Source organism: Rhea americana, unplaced genomic scaffold (genome assembly GCF_003343005.1).
Source record: "Rhea americana isolate MKP2758 unplaced genomic scaffold, rheAme1 scaffold_134, whole genome shotgun sequence".
Classification (NCBI taxonomy): Eukaryota; Metazoa; Chordata; class Aves; order Rheiformes; family Rheidae; genus Rhea; species Rhea americana.
The window spans coordinates 681,462-700,429 of NW_028185417.1; the positions used below are offsets into that span (position 1 = coordinate 681,462).

At 37.4% G+C, this 18,968-nt stretch overlaps 1 protein-coding gene across 1 annotated transcript in view; it reads left to right on the forward strand.

Annotated features, from left to right (window-relative positions):
- SCAF8 (SR-related CTD associated factor 8) overlaps window positions 1–14,305 on the forward strand; it is a 95,920-nt gene extending 81,615 nt beyond the window's left edge. The window contains exon 21 of the mRNA XM_085297982.1: window positions 13,198–14,305. The gene's annotated coding sequence lies outside the window, so the exon portion shown is untranslated. The remainder of the gene's footprint in view (window positions 1–13,197) is intronic.
- The last annotated feature ends 4,663 nt before the right edge of the window (window positions 14,306–18,968 follow it).

Consider the following 18,968-nt stretch of genomic DNA (forward strand, 5'->3'; position numbering starts at 1 on the left):
CTGATTTACTGCCCGCAGCAGCCTGCTGTGCTCCCCTTCGCGGGAGGCTCCGTTCCTCGGTCTCCTGGCGCGTCACCCTTGCTCTTCCACTTATGATTTGCTTTCCGTGGGCTACTGTCTTAATGACAAGCCTGGTCCCTGCCTGGCATTATTACAGCCTCAGTCCTTCCTGTTCCTTTTAAAGTCTGTTCAGCTCATTCACAAGTGTTAGTACCTAATTACTCTATATCAGTCCCTATGAACCAGTGAAAAAGGCTTTTGTCAGCAAAGATGAGACAAATAAAGCTGGATATGAGTATATAAAACAATTAAAACAGCGTACAGCAGTGACTGAATGTGTGCTCTCTGCTGTTTCCACCCAATTGAATTAGTTTGCTAACCTGATTTGGGAGATCCATCTCTTCTGCTGTAGGCTCAGTCCTTCCTGGCAATTATTTCAAGATAAATTACRGTAGTGCACGTTGTTCTGTTTAGTCTCTTTAACTAAAAGTGTGTTTTGTTTCTGTGGCTGAGCATTGAAATATATGGCTAGAAGGGSTCTCAAGCAGTTACGTAGGCTGCTCATCTGCTTCCAGGTAGGATCAAAAATAGCCATGCTAATGTTAACAGATGTTTGTCTAAACTGCCCTCATAACTTCCTGTGATGGTATTACAAACAATTCCTACAGATAACCAGTTGCAGGGCTGACAATCCTGATGTTAGAAAGCTTTTCCTAATGTTTGAGTTAAATCTCCATAACTGCATATTAAGTGAGTTACTTGTCATGTTTGTGATGGACATTGAGAACAATTAGTCACCATCCTCTCTTCATAACAACTTCTTACATATTTTAAGTGTGTTATGTCTTCTCTTAGTCTTCTCTTTTTCTAGACTAAACAATCTAATTCTTTCAACCTTCCCTCCTTCTACATCTGTTATCATTTTTTGTAGCTTTCATCTGGAGTCCCTCTAACTGTCTACTTCCTCTGAAAGTTTGGTAGACAGAAAAGGACATAGTAATATAGTCAGGGCCTTGCCAGTGCTGACTGGGGAAGAATAATTACTTGATTAGCATATAGTATTATCATGAAGATAAATCAGACTGCCTTTTTCTGCAACTACATATCATCCTGATTTATAATTTGTTTATAGACCACTAGAAGTCCCCTGCAGATCCTTTTTGCACTACTGTTGCCTAGGAAGTCTCCCTTTATGTTTGTGCACTTGAATTATCTTTTGATGGTAATTTTCACTTGTCTTTATAGACTTAATGCTGATTTCAAAACTTTCATCCAAATTACTGTCATCATAGTGAATTCTAATCTGATCTTGTAAACTGCTTGCAACCTCACTTGGTCTTATAGCAGATTTTATAAATCTCTTTCTTTACTGAAGTATCAGATCCTCAGATATATTAGGTATCAGAATTACATCTAACTTTTTTTGAGAACCCAGATGAAAGGGAATGCTTGAATATCACTTTTTTTTTTTTTTTTTTTTTTTTTTTTTTTTTTTTTTTTGAATTCACCTCTCTGGTGAGTACTGGTTATGTTGCACAATGTAGTTAAATTTTCCTGTACTTTTCAGCTATGTCAGTGTGCGTAGACTCAAACTCACTGACATTTCAGCCACAATAGACAATGGTAAGATTGCAGATTTGCATCCTTATTGATGCTTCTTAAATTACTGCTTTGGGATTTGGGATTTTAAGGTAATTAAATAGCTCTTGTTATACTATACTGCTTGCCCTACTCTTCACTGGGTTAATTTGCTATYGTGTCTTTAACTTGGCCCCTCTTAGAGTGAAGGCTTCATAGACTAGTCCCTGGAGTTTGCTACAGTCTGCATTTTTTAAATTCACTAGATTTTTTCTACTACTCTTATCATTTCCTTTCCTTTGAATCATGAAATCTTGCATTTTTAAATCACTTCCATTCAACTTTCTTTTCATCGCTAAATTCTCAACGAATTCTTCCTTGAAGTTAAAGTCAAAACTTAACTACTTATGTATATACCATCTACTTAGGTCTTTTGACACTTTATTGTCTCCCAGATTACTTCCCCAGAAAAATACGTATCTTTTTCTTCGTAGAAGACATGTCTAATACCAAACTTTACCGCTTTGCTGATTCTGGGAGCCTTTAGAATTTTTACCTGCTTTCATGGCAGAAATGCTCTATCCAGGAGACCATCAGGACTTTGTCTTTGAGGTTGTTACCAGTGCTGCTCCTTGAAGTAGCCAGTAGGATTTTTTAATGAACTAGTGATCTACTCCCTTCTGCAAAACAATTTCAACTTAAAAACACAGACGGCTCTGATCCCTGATGCCTGACATTACCTTAAAGCTTGATCTGCATCTTTTTAAAATGACTTTGAAAGAGGTTTCTTTAAGGTATTACAGTGAGTGATGTGCCTCACAGGATAATGGCAACCACAAAGAGATTAGATATAACCAGCTAAGACCTTGCTCTTGTGACAGATAGTCAACACACAGTGTAACATCGTCTTCTCAGACCTGAGAACAAAACAAAGCTAAGTCTGACTGGTACTTCTAAAACATACGTGGTATGAGAAGAGATGAACAAGATGTATTGTTCCTTTATTGAACAGTTGGATGTGACTATTGGGCTTAGATTAAAAAACAATGTTATGATTGATCTGGCCTGTATTACGAGCCAAATTGCAGCCCTACATCCATAGCCTTTTCTTGCCTTAGGAGAGGATATATGTGGTTCTGCTACTTTGAGCATATTTCTGGTTTGATTTTTTTAAAATGGTTTGTAATGGTTATTTCAGACTTGTGTAAATTGAGGTCAAACAGCTACATTTCAGTTAAACCAGAACTGTCTTTTTAGCCTTTTTTTTACCCTGCTATCAGTGCTGTTTCAGTAGCTCTGTGGGAAACAACATCATTTTTCTCTCTTCTGAGACTCCAAATATTAGAATTATTTTAGGGGAGTGGTTTTGGATTCAGTTTGTAGTCAGACTGATAGGTTTTATATCATATATATTATATAATCCCTGTAATTTAAGAGTCCACAAGGAAAACAAAACATTTTTTATATTCTGAGGCATTTCCAGGGGATGAATAACTATGATTAACTGAATAAGCCATTAGCTACCACTATTACTCCACTCAAATGCAGCTGAAATAGCATTTCTTCMGTGGTAAAAATATTTGGCAGCACTGCAGTTGCAAAAAAGAGTTTACAAATGACATTTTTGGAAAATCCTCTACATTCTTAGGAGACACCAAAGAAATTGTATTTAAAGGCACCAAGCTGAATTTTCCTAGACTGAAGCTGTTCAAGGTTTTTGTTTTCTAAATACCTAGATTTAGGCATTTTAATAAATATATAATTTATGTAAATACTACATCTTGCTAATCTTATGTCCATATRTGTGTGTGTGTATATATATGTGTGTTTGTGTATGTGTGTGTGTAAATATATATAKAGAGAGAGAAAAAAAATCCAATAATTAAAGTAGCTATGGTGATAAGTTTTACTTTGGATTTATTAAACCATCTCACTCTGTTATCACTGTTATATTATATGAATTCAGGTCAGATCTCTGCAGTAAATATATTTTTCCAGCTGTTTATATCACTGCTGAGGTATGTGCTACAATAAAAGAATAAGATACGTTCTGGTTAATTTTGTAATAGCAAAATTGTTAATGAAATACTGCTAGCAAAATTATTTTATTAGTGGTATGACCCAAAGAGCACAACCTGACAGTCATACAAGTTAATCACCTTTTTTTATTTCTGAYTGTTTTTTAAAAAATGCTATTTTGGAGTTGGAGTAGACTGTTCTTTTTAATGCATCTTTAACATCTTCTGCTTCAAACTTATGAACTTTTTATGTTTTATTTACTAGACTCTCTGCTTATAGTAAAGGCATTTGCCTTTGTGCTGACTTTTTTTTCCAATGTAGAAACAAAAAGTATTTCTTCAGGATAAAAAAAAGTCTTCAGATTATTTGTAAATCAAATATTTTTGATAGTTTAATCTGATTAGAAACTCTGAAATTTCTTTATTTTCCTCTGGCTCACACAACTTATTAACGTATCTTTATTCTTTGCATAATGTAAAATCTCTTCAGAAGTTCTGGTAGTAGTTACAGTTAAAAAAGATCAAAGTGATTCCCTAGAATATTTTTGTTTTAAACGCTTTGAAGAACAGGAATGATGTGAAWTTGACGATGTTGATCTCTGGAGATTCTTGGCTTCGGTAGGCAGACCGCGTTCCTGCACTGATGAGAGACGATGCATAACTTTCTTTGGAYGGGGCGGTCTTTGTTGGAGCTATGGAACAAAGATGCTACCTATAGCTATAGTCTTTTTTAAAAAGATGATAATCTTTGCACAATTAAAAGTTAAATTTGACTTTTGTTTTCGCTACTATTCCTAAAAAAAAATGTGTCTAGTGGCAACAGTGTGTTTTGAAAAGTGAAAGACTTCTAAGAGCCTAGTACTTAATGCCCGACAACTTTGAAACTTCACAAGGTCTCTGAAGAGGGCATGTGCAAAAAGCATCATTTTCAAAGCAATGTTATCAAACAAATACCAGTAAACTGCCATTATTAAAAACTGGATCCAAATCTTTGTTAGACTGATGGAGAAAATAGTGATAATGGAGATTTTTCATTGTTGACATTGAGTGGCTTGATCTTTACTTTAGAAAAGTGGATTCAGTAGCTGGCAAAATAAATTCTCTTGTCTTCTCCACTTAAATTTCTTCTGCTCCTATAGTAATATGTAGATGACTGATTTCTTTAGTATTTCTCTAGTTATCTTCATTAGTAGTACAGAACTATTTTAGTTACTGTTTGTTGATATTAAAGATTATTCTTCTTCTAAATACTTAGATTTGGGCCTTTTAAAATGCCTGAAATCTGACATGAATAAATGTTGAAAGCAATTATATTGAATCRTTGGTCCAGTCAAACCTCCAGTGTAGATTTAATAGTAAGTCAGTCAGAGACTATGGCAGGGATAATAGAGGATGTAGTCTTGAACAGATGCAAAAACTGTGTAAATCCTAGGACTCTGTCATTCAAGAATGATTATCAGAGGCAGTTCTAAATATTGTGGTGTTTTATTAGCATAAGTGAAAAGGATGTATGGTAACACCAATATAGAGTCAATCAATTTTTTTTCTAGAATTTGCAGAGAAAGACAGCTGATCAGTAAATGGGGTTAATAATCTGAAGAAAATAATCTGCAGAAAGATTATCCACTGCTTATTTTCCAAGGCTGGTCAGCTTTACCATCAATACAGACATTTAAAGACTAAGCAGACTATGGGATTAAGAGACAATCTGTTTACATGCTTTATAAGTTTAAATTAAAGGTGCCAAAATATTTTTAGTGTCAAGCTCTGTAAGATAGAATCGTCACTGAAATTATTGGCTCTCTGATCAATAGCAGCTACRGTCACAGACAAATCAAAAATAATGATAGATTGCAACTTGTTAATATCGTAAAATAAAGTTATTTTAGGCATTAAATAAGATTATTCTTATAAATAATTAAATTTAAATGTAGACTGATACCAGTCAAGCAATTTTCAAGATCTTTAAGAGAATCTGTAGGTTGAAAAGTTCAACTTTCAGGGCTATTCATACATTTTTAATTTGCTGGGGAGGCAATTCCTGCACTAAAACTCTTGGAAGTGGTATTTCCACTGCAGAATGGGAACAGTGAAGGGAGTGTGGGAAGGAAGCTGATGATCTCCCCTGAGGGGCTAAAGCAAGAGAGCAGACAAAGCGTTAGATAACAGAGGGACATGTGAGCAAAGCAAATACATTCACTCTAAAGATTGGTATAAGCCTAGCAGGTAACTGCAGATAGGTATGGTTCTTCCAAAGGAAACACTGTTAAAACGTGGGAAATACTGAAGGACTGGAAAGAAATATAACAGTATAAATGGAAAGTCAGGCACTGAAAGAGGTATACATAATTTCTGCAATTACCTGTTGGAGACAGTAAAACAGGGGGGAAAAAAGCAAATTGTGTTTGTTAGTTGAAGATGTCTGTGAACCGTCAGTGTAATGCTGTGAAAAAGGTAGATGCTGTCTCAGGACAAAGCCTTTGCAGTGGAGATATTGGAGTAGCAGTGCTTTTATAGAAGGCCTTTGTAGGATATGGGATGAAAGTCTCATCAGCCACATTCAAGAAAGGTTAAATAAAGCTGGAAAAGACACAGAGGTGAGCTTTGGGGAAAGAAAAGGAAGTCTAACATTCAAGAGGGGACTAACAGATGTTGACTTATTTAACCTAGTAAAATGAAGCCTGGGAAAGAAACTATGAATTTGTTCTCTCCAGATGCCTTAAAGTGATAAACACCAGAAAAACAGAAAAGATGTTTATTGTAGACACAAACTTGAAAGATACAGATTGATCGTGAATAAGCTGCAACTTAGAAAAAAAGACTTCTAGCTGTCAGAACAGCAAATTTCTGGAACAGTAGTTAAAAAGGAGTTACAGGAGAAAAAAATTTAGGATAGASCTTGATTAGTTTATGAAAAGCAATAGCAGGAGTCTGGAGTCTATGACCTTCTGTCTTGAGTTCCTATGCTTTGTGTTCCTTCTGTCCCATATAGCTAAGGGCTCCGGACAATTTGTATGTTCCTGAGGCTGTCCTTGAGAACCAGAAGTTCTTAAACATTCAGTGAGATGAAGCACAATAGTAAAAAAAACAAAAAGTATCCTTGGCTGTAAGAAAAGAGAAAAATCTAGGTCTATTAGTCTGTCTCAGGATCTCAAGTCCTCAGTGTGACGCATCCCTGACAAAGGCACAGAGAGGTATGAGAACCTCAGGCCCATTTCAGGGTAGTGCTGATGCTTTTGGTTTAAACTTGCTTTTTTGATGTTGTTGGAAACTCAGCAGAAGAGTTCACAGAGTTACTGCTTTGAGACAGTATAGGACACTGCTCAATGCTGCCAACAAACTATTTGTTATTTGCTTCCAGCTAATATTCAGTGACTGCACAATGAGTTTTATCCACTTTGTCCATTATGACCAATTACAGGGGTGCACAAACTCTACAGCTGGGATAGTGGCCAAGCAGCAGTGGTGGTGGTGCCTTTCAGGCAGAGAGGTGTTGACTCCGCCACCGCCCACCTCCGCTGGTGCTTTACCTTGGAGAAAAGCTGGAGCRAAGACCCTTCCGTACAAGTTACCAGATTCACCTGGACCTAGGAAGCCAACAGCTTCCTAAATGAGTCTCAGCTGACTATAGGCTGCTCTGGTTCCCTTGAAGACAGAGACATAGAGGTTAGTTTAAACCCTTCAGCAGAACTGAAGCAGGGTAGRAGCAGTACTGTGGCCAGGTCCTACCTTCATGTGAGGCAGGGGATCACACASCCAAGATGTACCAGCTCCTCACACTGACTCTTAGCTTCTCCTGGCTGTATGAGCACRTGCTCGCTGTACCAGAGCAATGCAAAGTTTGCTCAACCTGTTGTGTATGTACATAGGACTTTGCCTTGAGACAGGCCAGAAGCACTCACGCAATCCATCCAGCTAAGGAGAGATTAAGGCTAGTCGTTATTAACACCTTTCAAGTGTTTTTTGTAGTTCCCAGCTCATACACTGACCTTACTAGAGTACCCAAATGAGTCCTGTTAAGCATGAACATAGCAAGTGTGGTAGCAAGTATGTCAGGATTTGGCTCGTGATCAAGAGCTCAGTCATATAATTGTGTAGACATACTCCAAAACTAACATAAATCTTTGTCTTCCTCATGGCAATATAGAGCATGATAGCTACTTTAGCCTACAAATCTGGCAGACATCAAATTTGTAGGTTCCTTGTCTTGCAAACATCAAATGTTCGAAAATCATGTCTTCAAAAATCGTGAGACTAACTTTAGAATTTTAGGAAATCTTAAAAATAATACTCTGGAAATCCCTTTTATTTTGCCTTCTGTTTTTCTAAGCCTCTTCTGAGTCTATCAGGATACAAAGTCATGTTTTGTGCTGCTTCTTTGCATCTGCAAGCATATAGCAATAAATTAAAAAATGAAAATTCAGATTGTCGCATAAACCATTCTCTTCAGAAGGTGAGGCTTTACAGAAGAAAAACATCATCATGAAGCTCATGAGAAATTCTGCAGAATTGACAACACTGTATTTGATAAATGATTGAGTTTGGCTAGAGTTTGCACAGCTGCAATAAGGATATTGCTTGGATCACAGATCTCTTACTCAAGCAGGCTATGTAAGAAGTGAAAAAAGCCAGGCACAGATCACCTGAAAGGAGAGGAAGAAGGTGAAGAGGTCAGAGAAAAGATGGCTATAGTCATTGGCTTATGCAGTGCAGTACATACATTCTCAGTCATACAGCAGGCAAACTGCTGCAAGTTCCCCCATCTAGGGCAGAACTCATCTAATCCCTGCCAAAGGTTGCTGGGTCCCAGGCTGTATTTTTAAGGACTGGCAATTAGATTATCCTCTTACTTCATACTCTAAGCATATCCAAACTGCAGAATGTAATGCATCATTGGACTGCTTGTTTCTAACTGATGTCACATATACCACCACATTCAGTGCAGAAAAGCTTTTTAAATTAAGTAGATTTTTAAATGTGTTATATAGCATTCTTTCTAATAATTTTAATTTGTTTTGAAGAATGGCATATATACTATTTTTCTTTAGTCTAGATTTTACTTGTGTGTTAAACTGTTTCATGAGATTGTCAAACTGGCAGGTTCCTTTGGTTTTAAAAAATATTTCTAAATCTTTAACAAATTGGAGATTTCATTATCCATTGTAATAAATATAACTAGAATTTATGACATTGTAGCTTCCCTTCATGGTTTCAGCACTCTTAGATACATTACAATACTTTTGCTTAATGTTTGCCTGTTAGTTTGTTTTAAAACATCAATTGTGAGAATTTTTATGTAGTACAAGTATAGAATTATTACAGTAATACAGATATTGAACATCACTACTCACTTTTCCCAAAAAACATTAAATTGACCTATATGAAATTTAATCATAATTTTTAATTTTTCTGCTACCAGTTTAGTATAACATCATAGTGTGTGACATTAAAATATGCAGCATGGTGTAAGATTCCAAATATTACCTTAATGGACTCCACTCTAATGTCAGGGGAAGAGGCTTCATAATTTAACACGTGTGTGTAAAATCATCAGCACTTCTGATGGCATGTATCGAACTTGGCCTCACGTGTCCCAGAATTTGGCTATGCTCAGGCAGACATTCCCTTGGGCCTGAGAGACACTTCCTGCTTTGATGACAGGACCCAGCCAGTGTTTACAAACAAACGGATCTTCTCTTCTTCCCTTTTTCCCAGAGTAGTATCATCAGATGCATGTTTCTGGGTTGGGAAATTTATTCAGATGACCTCAATGTGCAGCTGGTAATGGTTGTGGAGGAACAAAGAAGTATCCTAACCATGTATGAGAGCTCAGGGCTCTTCAAAGTACCTGCAGTGCATTCCACTATTACAGGAAAGATCTGCATATCCAAATCAAGACTGCGTATTGTGCCAGCAGGTGAWTTGGAGCAGTCCCTCTGCCAGGAGATGATTGTGTTGTGATACCAGTGCATAAAAATTTGGATTTAATTCCTAGCAATTCATCTTTCTATGACTGCAAAGGAAACGAACTGGGCAACTTTAATTTCTAGACCACAAGGGGTATTATGGAGATCTCTTAGGAGAGAAGTCACCATACATCTTTCCTTGTCAATAGACTATCAAGACTTCCRCTCCTGAACAAGTTGCTACCTGGGTTCTCTCCCAGTTGTATTTCTGACTGAGAGGTTTGTCTTTCCTTCATATCCACAGCTGCCAAAAGCCTTGATCCAAGGAAAGGAAGGAAGTCCTGGTCCTGACTGACAAAATGACAAAGGTAGTTTCGGTATCAGGATGTCTGTGATTCTCAGTCTCTTAAATCCTTATAATTTWAAATCCCTAGAGCTATTCTGTGAAAAGTGAAGACATCTGCTTTATCTCAGCCTCAGAACTTTTCACTTCCTGTAATGAGAAAAGGCTTTTGTGAGAATCCTTCTTTACCTCTGCAGTCAGGCAATGTGTTACACATCACAAAAAATTCTGCTGAGGCTAATTAGCCTATCTTTCCTTCTCATATTTCCTTCTTTTCTACTGACAAAAGTAGAAAGCATTTTTATGTCCTCTTTATGTGATTGCATCTCAGTAATCTTACGTTTTTCAAAGGAGAGTCAGTTTTCTTCTTCTTTTCACTGGAAATCTAATGGGACACATCCCTAAATATCAAATCAAATGAGAGTTCTGGTTAACTATAGGTTGGTTATGTTCACTAGTTCCGTATTTCAACTTCTGCTGGCCTCCAATTCTTCCAGTCCAGAACTAAAAATGCAATGTTGCACATTACTGTCCAGGAATCAAGTGTTCTGTTCCGCTTCAGAAGCAAGTTATTTCACTTTTGTGAGTAGCTCAAATAGTATAAACAGAATCCTATGAAGGCTCAAAAGTAGGAAAAGACCTGCCAAATAACCCAAATTATGTTAGAAAAGTGATTTGTGCCTCCTGTAGTTGTGGAACTGGCTTGTAACTCCATAAAGATTAAGGTAAACTGTAATCCTTTCTTTGAAAGCATCAGTATGACAAGTTCTGTTAATTTTAGTAGTCCGACTTCAGTACATTTCTGAGGGAACCTGACAATCAAGAACCAGCCACTGATGCAAGATAAACAATAAACAGTAATTATAAGAATACTCTAAGGTTTTGTAGCTTGGAGTTTTGCGAGAGTATGTAACTGGATTATTTTAAGATAAAAGTATTGTAATGATATGTCTTTGTTGTGTTCTAAGTGGTGGTTTCCATAGAACAAAATTCAGTTTTAGGAAGCTGTGGAAGACTCCATTAAGCTTAAATTCAACRGTATTCCAGTAGTGTGAATGCTTCATAAAAGCAGTTATATAGATGTAAAATCATTTTTAGCAAGATTATGTATTCTTGCCTGAAATTTCTTCTCTATGATACTTTCATTTTCAAACTATTTTACAAGATRCTTACTGATATTTCCTGCTTTATTTAAATAAGACTCTATGGCAAAATACTTCATATGAGCTAGGGAAACTGAGCTAGATTATTATTATATTATTATTATTGAGTGTATGGCTGATTTGGAAACCATATGCAGAGAGTAGTCCTCAATGATATAGCATTAAGTACAGTTCTGCAAGAATGTTTCTTTGTTCTGATATTATTCGGTATTGTCAGTGACAGTTTGGATGAAAGGTTAGAAAATACGCTTAATAAGCTCGTAACATAGACTAGAGCAAGTGTTTTAGAAGCAAGTTTTAGAACTGGAAATGATCTTGATAAAGTAGAGGAATGGCATAGAAAATACCAACTTTTGAGCAGTTAAATTAGGACAAATGCAAAACCATACATACAGTTAGAAGTAAACAGCTTCACAAGAATACAAATGGGAAACAGCTGGCCAAGCAGCACTTCTGCRGAAAAGATCTGGTGCCATAATGATCCCAAGCTGAACATACATCARTGATCTCATGGTACTGCAAACAAGGCCAGCACTACTCTGAGCTGTATGAATGGGAGTAATAAAGCATAAAATGTAATTATTTTGCTCTTCTCAGCACTGATAAGGCCTCARTTGAAGAGCTTTACCCACTTGCGGGAACTGCAGCTGAAGATGCTAGAGAGCATTTAGAGAGAGGCCAGTAAGACTAGTCAAAGATCCAAAACACATGGGCCTTCAGGAAAAGATTAAAGGGTTGTTTAGTCTAGAAGCAAAGAAGCAGAAGGAAGACSTGATAGCAGCCTTTAGATAGCAATAGATATCTCTAAAGACARTTGGACTGGCATGTATGCTGTATGTATGGAAAAGGAGTAATAGGCTTACATCACAGCAAGGATGATTTAGTTTAAGCATCAGGAAAGAAATTTAAGCAGCAAGGAAAGGTAGAGCTCTGGAGTAGGTTGCTTAGAGGGAGTTCATGWAACCTTCAGCCTAGCAGATGTTCAAAGTGGTCAGACAAACATCAGCAGGCATGGCATAGGTATCCTGTCTTCAGATCAGGGATAGATGAAGTGATCTCTCAAGTTACCTGCTAGCACTGTTCCTTTAATGATTTCTGTGGATGTSGAAATGATAAGGATAATAATTATAGAAACAAGAAGTACTTTGGKTATCTCCATGAAATTAGAGAATGTGTAACCAAAAAAAACTAGTATGAGTTCTGCAATTTATTGCATGACTTCCATATTTACATTAGATTATAAGCAGCTAGGCTTTGTAATTTTGCCTATGTCAGTAATAACTGAAAATTACTACTAGCTGATGATTTGGGGGAAATAAATAGGTAAACATAATCAGATGCCTATGGCAGGATACAAAACAAAGCTGTTTGCTTTGTACTGATTCTGTAGCAGATACWTACTGCAGGCACTTGGTCTTGCCTTTTTTCAGTGATGCAGAAAGGTTGGTTTCTTGAGAACCAAAGTGCCTGGACTTTGCAGAGGAGTATCTGGATAAAATGTAATTGACAGGAAATCRGAGTACATAACCCAGTGGTCTTTTCTCACCATCCGTTCTGTGAAACCCATTGAATTAAGTCATTTGTGAAGGGATAGTAAGTAATGAATAGATGTTACCAATACATAATGCACGTKACTAGTATGTATTGGACAGAGTCATACACCAAACTTAAGTAAGCAGACYGTTTCCTGGTCTGTTGGATTCTTAYTCATTCACCTTATTAAACTTCTCAATTATTTAGTATGTGTCTTGTGTACAGCATGTGTGAGAGACAAAACAGCACTTTTAGCCAGAAAATCTGCTGTAAAAAAATCTTCTTTATAGACATAACGTTTTAAGGAAGATTTAAAAACAAAATTTTATTATATTTATATTTTATTAATTTCGGATTTTAAAATTAAGCTACTGGAGAATGTAACGACATGCTAACAATATTTTAAAAATAATATTGATTAATCCCAGATAATATGTTAGGAACCRTGCAGTATTAAAACACTTCTCTCCTTCATAAGCATCCCGTAACTAACAGCGAGTTTGTAAACCTCATCAGAGGTTTACCTTCTCAGAAATCTGTTATGTATAAAACAGTTGCTATTGCCTGGTCTCAGCTCTCATTTACAGGACTTTTTAAAAATTGGAATTATACTCCAGTAACCAGTGATGACTAGTTATTGTTCCTTTTGTCAACAGGCAAGATGAAGGAAGTTCTGGCAGCTTACCATGTCCCGGGCTCTGCAGAGTTAAGTGAGAAGTGCTCCAATGCGCTAGTGTGCATCACCTCGCGGCTTGGGGCTGACGTGCTAGAAGGATCCCAGCGCTGCAGACTGAGACGGCTCTGAGCACCTCAGTACCCCGTTTCTGCTAGAACCCAGGGATGGCAAATTTACATACCAGTATTACCTGTCTGGAGCAGGTTTAATTTTATAAATTAAAACCATAAACTCTATGAGTTTCTAGACCATATTTGTGCTGTTGAGGATGATCTGCTCAGATGAACAGTTTTGCGTCCATCGGAGAGACAGGTTCTTCTGCTGGACCAGAAGATGACAGTGGACTGTATATTGTAACTAACATCATTTGTAGCATCTCCTAGTGCAAATAATTGAAAAACAGATTGCAAGAAAATCCTTTAGGGAATAAGATGTTTTGTTTTGATCTACCGATTTTAAAAAATGTTTTGTTTTTTAAAGATAACCACTTTTRCATAACACTACATGTGCAGTCTGTGTGCAGCTCTTCACTGTGGCTATATTCTAGAGATGATGAATTCCTTATGAGACACCTGAACCTTTTTAGATTTGTGATGAACCCTTAAATTATCAAAGTATCATGAAAAATAGAAAGGAAAGTTCCAGGGCTTTTATTTGACTAGATGTCTCTAATTACTTCTTGTTAGTGTCCTAAAAAGTGGAGGACAGAACAGGAAGTAGTAATGAAATATAAAACGGTATTTGTATTTCCTTTCTGGCATATGCACCTATCAGAATGTGTGTTTGATCTAATAACCTAGGGAAGAGCCCTCACATGAAAAATCTTCATTTGGGGGCAATATCTGCTAATTTTGTCTCCTGAATATCTATAGAAAAGAAGGAATATGTATATGCCTGTCTGTATGTGAAAAGGACATACTTGCCATTCCTTTATTTATTTTTGCTCTTTCAAAAATTAAAGTGCCAGTTATTTGGAATGCTGTAGTCTGTGGTCTCTTTAAATTTGGTTAGTGAGATCCTTTCAGCAAGATCATTCCCAGTATGGTGTAACTGCATGGTGACCACAGCTTTGGGCCTGTATAATAAAGATCTGATTTCAAAATTTTGTTTCTGATCATTTTCTCTACTTTTATGTCATATCTCCAAGTGTTTTAATTGGAATCGTGCATATATCTGAATACTGCTTGGAAGAAGATATGAAAAAGAAAAACGTTAGAGAGGAAAGTATTTGTACAGTTGGACTATGGTTCTCCTTTGTAGCATTATTTACACCGGGTTAAAGGTCAGAGGGATATAAAATGTTAGTAAATCAAGAGTGATCCTTACATCCAGTTTGCACACAAGGCCCCCAGGCAAGAGAGGATTAGGCACTTCACATCTCAAATTTATGTTCTCACCAAAGTATTTGACATCTGGTCTCCATTAATTAGTAAACTTGGAAAGGTAGGGGAGGAAAAAACTCCAGAAAAGCTGAATCTAAACTGGCTTTGATTTGCTGTGTGTGTGATATATTGCACTGAACATATGTGAATCAGAATTTAAAAGCTAGTTAGATTATTTTTCCTGGTTCTTATTTTCTTCTTTTAATAAGAAAATTTTGAACTATAAAAATATTTTTCATGTAACATTTAAGCTATATGTTTGTTAAGTTTTGTATGAGCAAAGGCTGTGTATATATCCAGGGATCTGGCCTACTGAAGCTACTGTTGGCTTATTGCAAACACCAGAGTTATTAGGTTATTATGTTATTAGATCAGCCCTGACCTTTGAAAGCTCTTAGTCTGGCGTCCCTCTTATCCTGCATCTTATGTAGTGGAATAAGGCTGGAAGCGTGCTTGGCACCCCAGGAGAGCTCCCTCCATAGYGATGCATTTGCATGTGAGCAGGCTCAGGCAACAGTGGCTCTCTGGGGTTTCCTGAGAAATTAAAACTAGTCCAGGGCTGGGCTCCTGCTCAGATGGAGCAGCCCTGTCTTCCTCCTCTGCCCCTGGTCACACCTTCCTCCTCCTCCCTTGCAGAGCACTAACAGCTGTACTCCTGCAAGGCTTTTTGAACTGATCGAAAACTACTCTGTATAAAAGTTTAGCTCTTGTTCTGCCATCACGAAGAGGGTGGGAACACCTTTTTATCAGCAGTTTAGTCTTAGATTGGCTAACACTGATGGAGGAACCAGGCCTTCGRGTCCCTCTAACGTTCAACTAACTAATCCTAAACTTTAACTTCCTCTTCTAGCATGTTTTTTGATGGCTAAAAACTATTCCTTCATTCAGTGAAGCTACAGAGAATAAAGACAATTAATTAAATCCACAGAAATTTAACAAAAAAATTAAAATTACCTGTGCCAGTGGCATTATTTTAAGCACAAGAAAAATACATTGCTGTGAAAGGAATATGTTCTTGCAATTCAGTTTGTTCTGTAGACCAAAACATTTTCAAAAGAACAGGAGTGAAAGCTGTATCCTGCAGCAATACCAGTGCAGTGACTCTCTTGTGCTAACTAATCTTTAGCTATTAATGGGGCATAAAGATGCGCAGCATGTGGACAGCTGAACTCACCAGAATTATAGAGGACCTAGCTGGACCATGGCACCACTTGAATTTGAATGAGAAAACCAACCGCCTCAAAAGAAGAGTATGTTTAGAAAAGTTGAGAAATGGCTTTTTGTCCCTGCCGAAACAGGAGGTGCTAAAGCCTGGCTATTCGATCAGGAGAACTTTCTGAAGAGATGTATAACTATTGCCCATCTGTTAAAGGAATGATTAAAAGCCAACACAAAACAACACAGGAAAACCCTATGGCACTCCAGGAAAGTTCGAGGCTGGAGCTTTTTGTTCTTTGRCTGAATCCCCTTTTCAGAAGCTCCCACTTACTTCCCCTCAGCATCTGGACAAGCCCTTCTTTGTGAAGGGACATGAATATTGAAAGATCTCCAGTGCCTCCCTCTCTTCAGTCACTTTCAAAAGAAAGTTTTGAAAGTCATTCTTTTCTAGCAGCTTTAAATGTTTGATTCATGGTAATAGTGGTGTTAGCTGACTTTGATGAGTTGGAGCAGTTCAATATTTGCACAATTAGAGCAAATACTTTGTGTGGCTTAGAAGGCAAAACTGTTGGTTTCTCTGACTGAGTTTAGTATGTGAAAATGTAGTTCACATTCAAATAAGATGGTCTTAAGTCATTTCCTTAGCAGACAATAATCCATTCCAAGAATAAGAACATCTGTTAAGGGTCCAGACCTGAAATAAATAGTGGGTTTAGAGACAGCTCTTTTATCCAGTGTTGTTTGGGTATTAGGCTCTTGACTCTTCAGGTCACAGTTGGGGTTTTTGGTGACAAAAATATAAGTGTGTTTCTGCTATGGCTGACTACACCAAACCTCACCACTGAATACAGTTTTGTTCCCACTGCCAATATGCACAGCTTTGACAGCACATACTTTTACAAATAAATTTGCTTTTGATTCACTCACAGCTACTTGCTTTTGACCTATGTATGTGTGCACATGCCACTGTTGATTCACATTATTCATACGAGAGAAACCCCAACAGTTGGCTATCAAATTTTTGTTTATTTATTATTTGTTACATCAAAAAGCCCAAGCTTCTGAGAAACAATGACCATGTTTTATAAGCAATTAGCTATGTTACATTTTAAATTTTCTAYTGCAACCTTCATCTAGAAATCTCCAAATACTTTTCAGATATTAAATAAAAGAGCCTAACAAGACTTTCCATGGAGCAAATGTTTTTATTCCAATGTCTAAGTAGGTAAACCAAGTCACTGGAGAGCTAAGTAASTTCGCTAATACTTCACAAGAAGTTGCTGCACTGCAATTGAATAAACAAAAATAATGATAACATTATAAGTAAAGCAACACCCTAAAAAGTCCTTTAAGCACTAGCTTTCTCTATCACTGTTGTGTTTTCCTTTTGTGTGAAGAAGGCCAGTCTGTAAACAGTTTCACTTCACCTCAACTTCTCCCCAGCTCTATAGATTTCCCCTCTCTGCTTTCTTCCAAGACACAATTAGGTTGCGTTATTCCGAGAAATAAACTGGAAATAGCTGTGAATGGTCATTTTCACACTTTGTATTTGGTCAGTTCTCAGCCAGTTTCAAGGCTATCTTCTTTTCTGGCTTGGCTGGAACTTTTACTTTCTAACCATAGATGACGCTCTTGAGGTCAMGTCTGTTTCTGAAGCAGTCATTGCTGATGAGTGAGCAAGCGCCCTCCTGGGACACGCTATGAAGGTGGAAAGTTCTGTGGTGGGGCACTGGGCTCTGCTCAAGGCCCTCCCTAGAAGATGGCCTGCAGCCACTCCAGCTGTCAGGCACAAGCTGCAGAGTTAAGGAAAGTCTCCCGCTCAGTGAGGAGTTTATTTCCAACTAAATAAAGAGGTGTTTTCTTACACCTCAGCAAGGAGCTGAGAGTTGAGCCCATGGACACCATTAACAGACTTCAGAAAGGCCTGCAGTGAAACCCCCTGGGAAAAAMTCCATCCCCATGAAGAATGCCCCATGTGCATATTTAGTTAGGAGAGGAAAGGGAGCTGGGAACTGTCRCAAGAATATACTTAAGGAGCAAACTGGTGAAGTTAGAAAACTGCAAAGCCGCACTGAAAATGGAGAATGTGCTGTYTGCCTCAGTTCTCCTTCTCACCAAGGCTCCTTATTGCCTGGGCAGAGCTTTACAAGACATTCTATCTTTTTTGGCTTTATTATTATCATTAAAATAAGAAAAACAAATCTGCTGAACCTTAAAAGGAAAAAAACAGTTGTTGCAACCTTCCAACTTACAGGGAACCTGACAGCCTCAGTATTAACTTAAACAGCTGAATTAAATGTCCCTGAATTTAAAAGGATGAGGAAGCAGTTCTTGCTGACTGCCAGAGCAATGCTCTTTCTAGCCCTTTTCATTCAGTTAGCTACAGAGAGAGCGTGCCTGAGAGGTAGAACACACTAATTCAGTCCTGGCCCTGTAAGGCACATTTAATGTCCGAKGATCTTCAGCAAGAGAAGGAAAGCTTTTCCTAGCTGTTTATTATTCCTGTGTACTGGACAGCCATGCTAATAATAGGAATTAATGAATGAAAATTGAACTGAAGCTAGATGTGTCAGTAATACAGTGATATTTTTAAACTAATAATAGTTACTATACTGAATTCCTAAGGAAAGCAATGGATTCACCATTGTGGAAATCTTCAACTCAAGCTTGAATAAAGGGTTCAAAGGGTGATAAAGTTCTACTGCAGGCAGAAGCTCTRTGCTCAATGCAGGGACTGCTTGATGATGTGTGCCCTTGGAGGATCAAAAAGACTTCAAGACSTCAGACTTGATGATCAGAATGACTTTGAGTTCTCTATTAATCTAATCCCAAAACATCTTTTACAGTTACCATCTTAGATTCATTCCAGGATTTGCTTACTAYGTATGCACACAATGGTTTATGCCAGTCCCTGAGAGATACAGCAACTGCACACTCTAAACATCAGTGGATGTCAGAAAAATAGGAATTTTAATTGTATCTGTGACCGTCAGCCAAACAATGATTCTTTTTTCTTAAAATCCAGGGCATAAAAGCTCAGACTGAACAAAATAAAGGTCCTGACTCTTACCCCTGACTTTTACCGAGGCACAGAGCTTATGATTAAACCCAGTTAAACTGAAAAATTAAAAATTAAATATTTGAATCTGCATCACCTTGTTCCTTCAATAAAATCCTGAAAGCTAGCCAAAAACAGAGGAGGTATATTTTT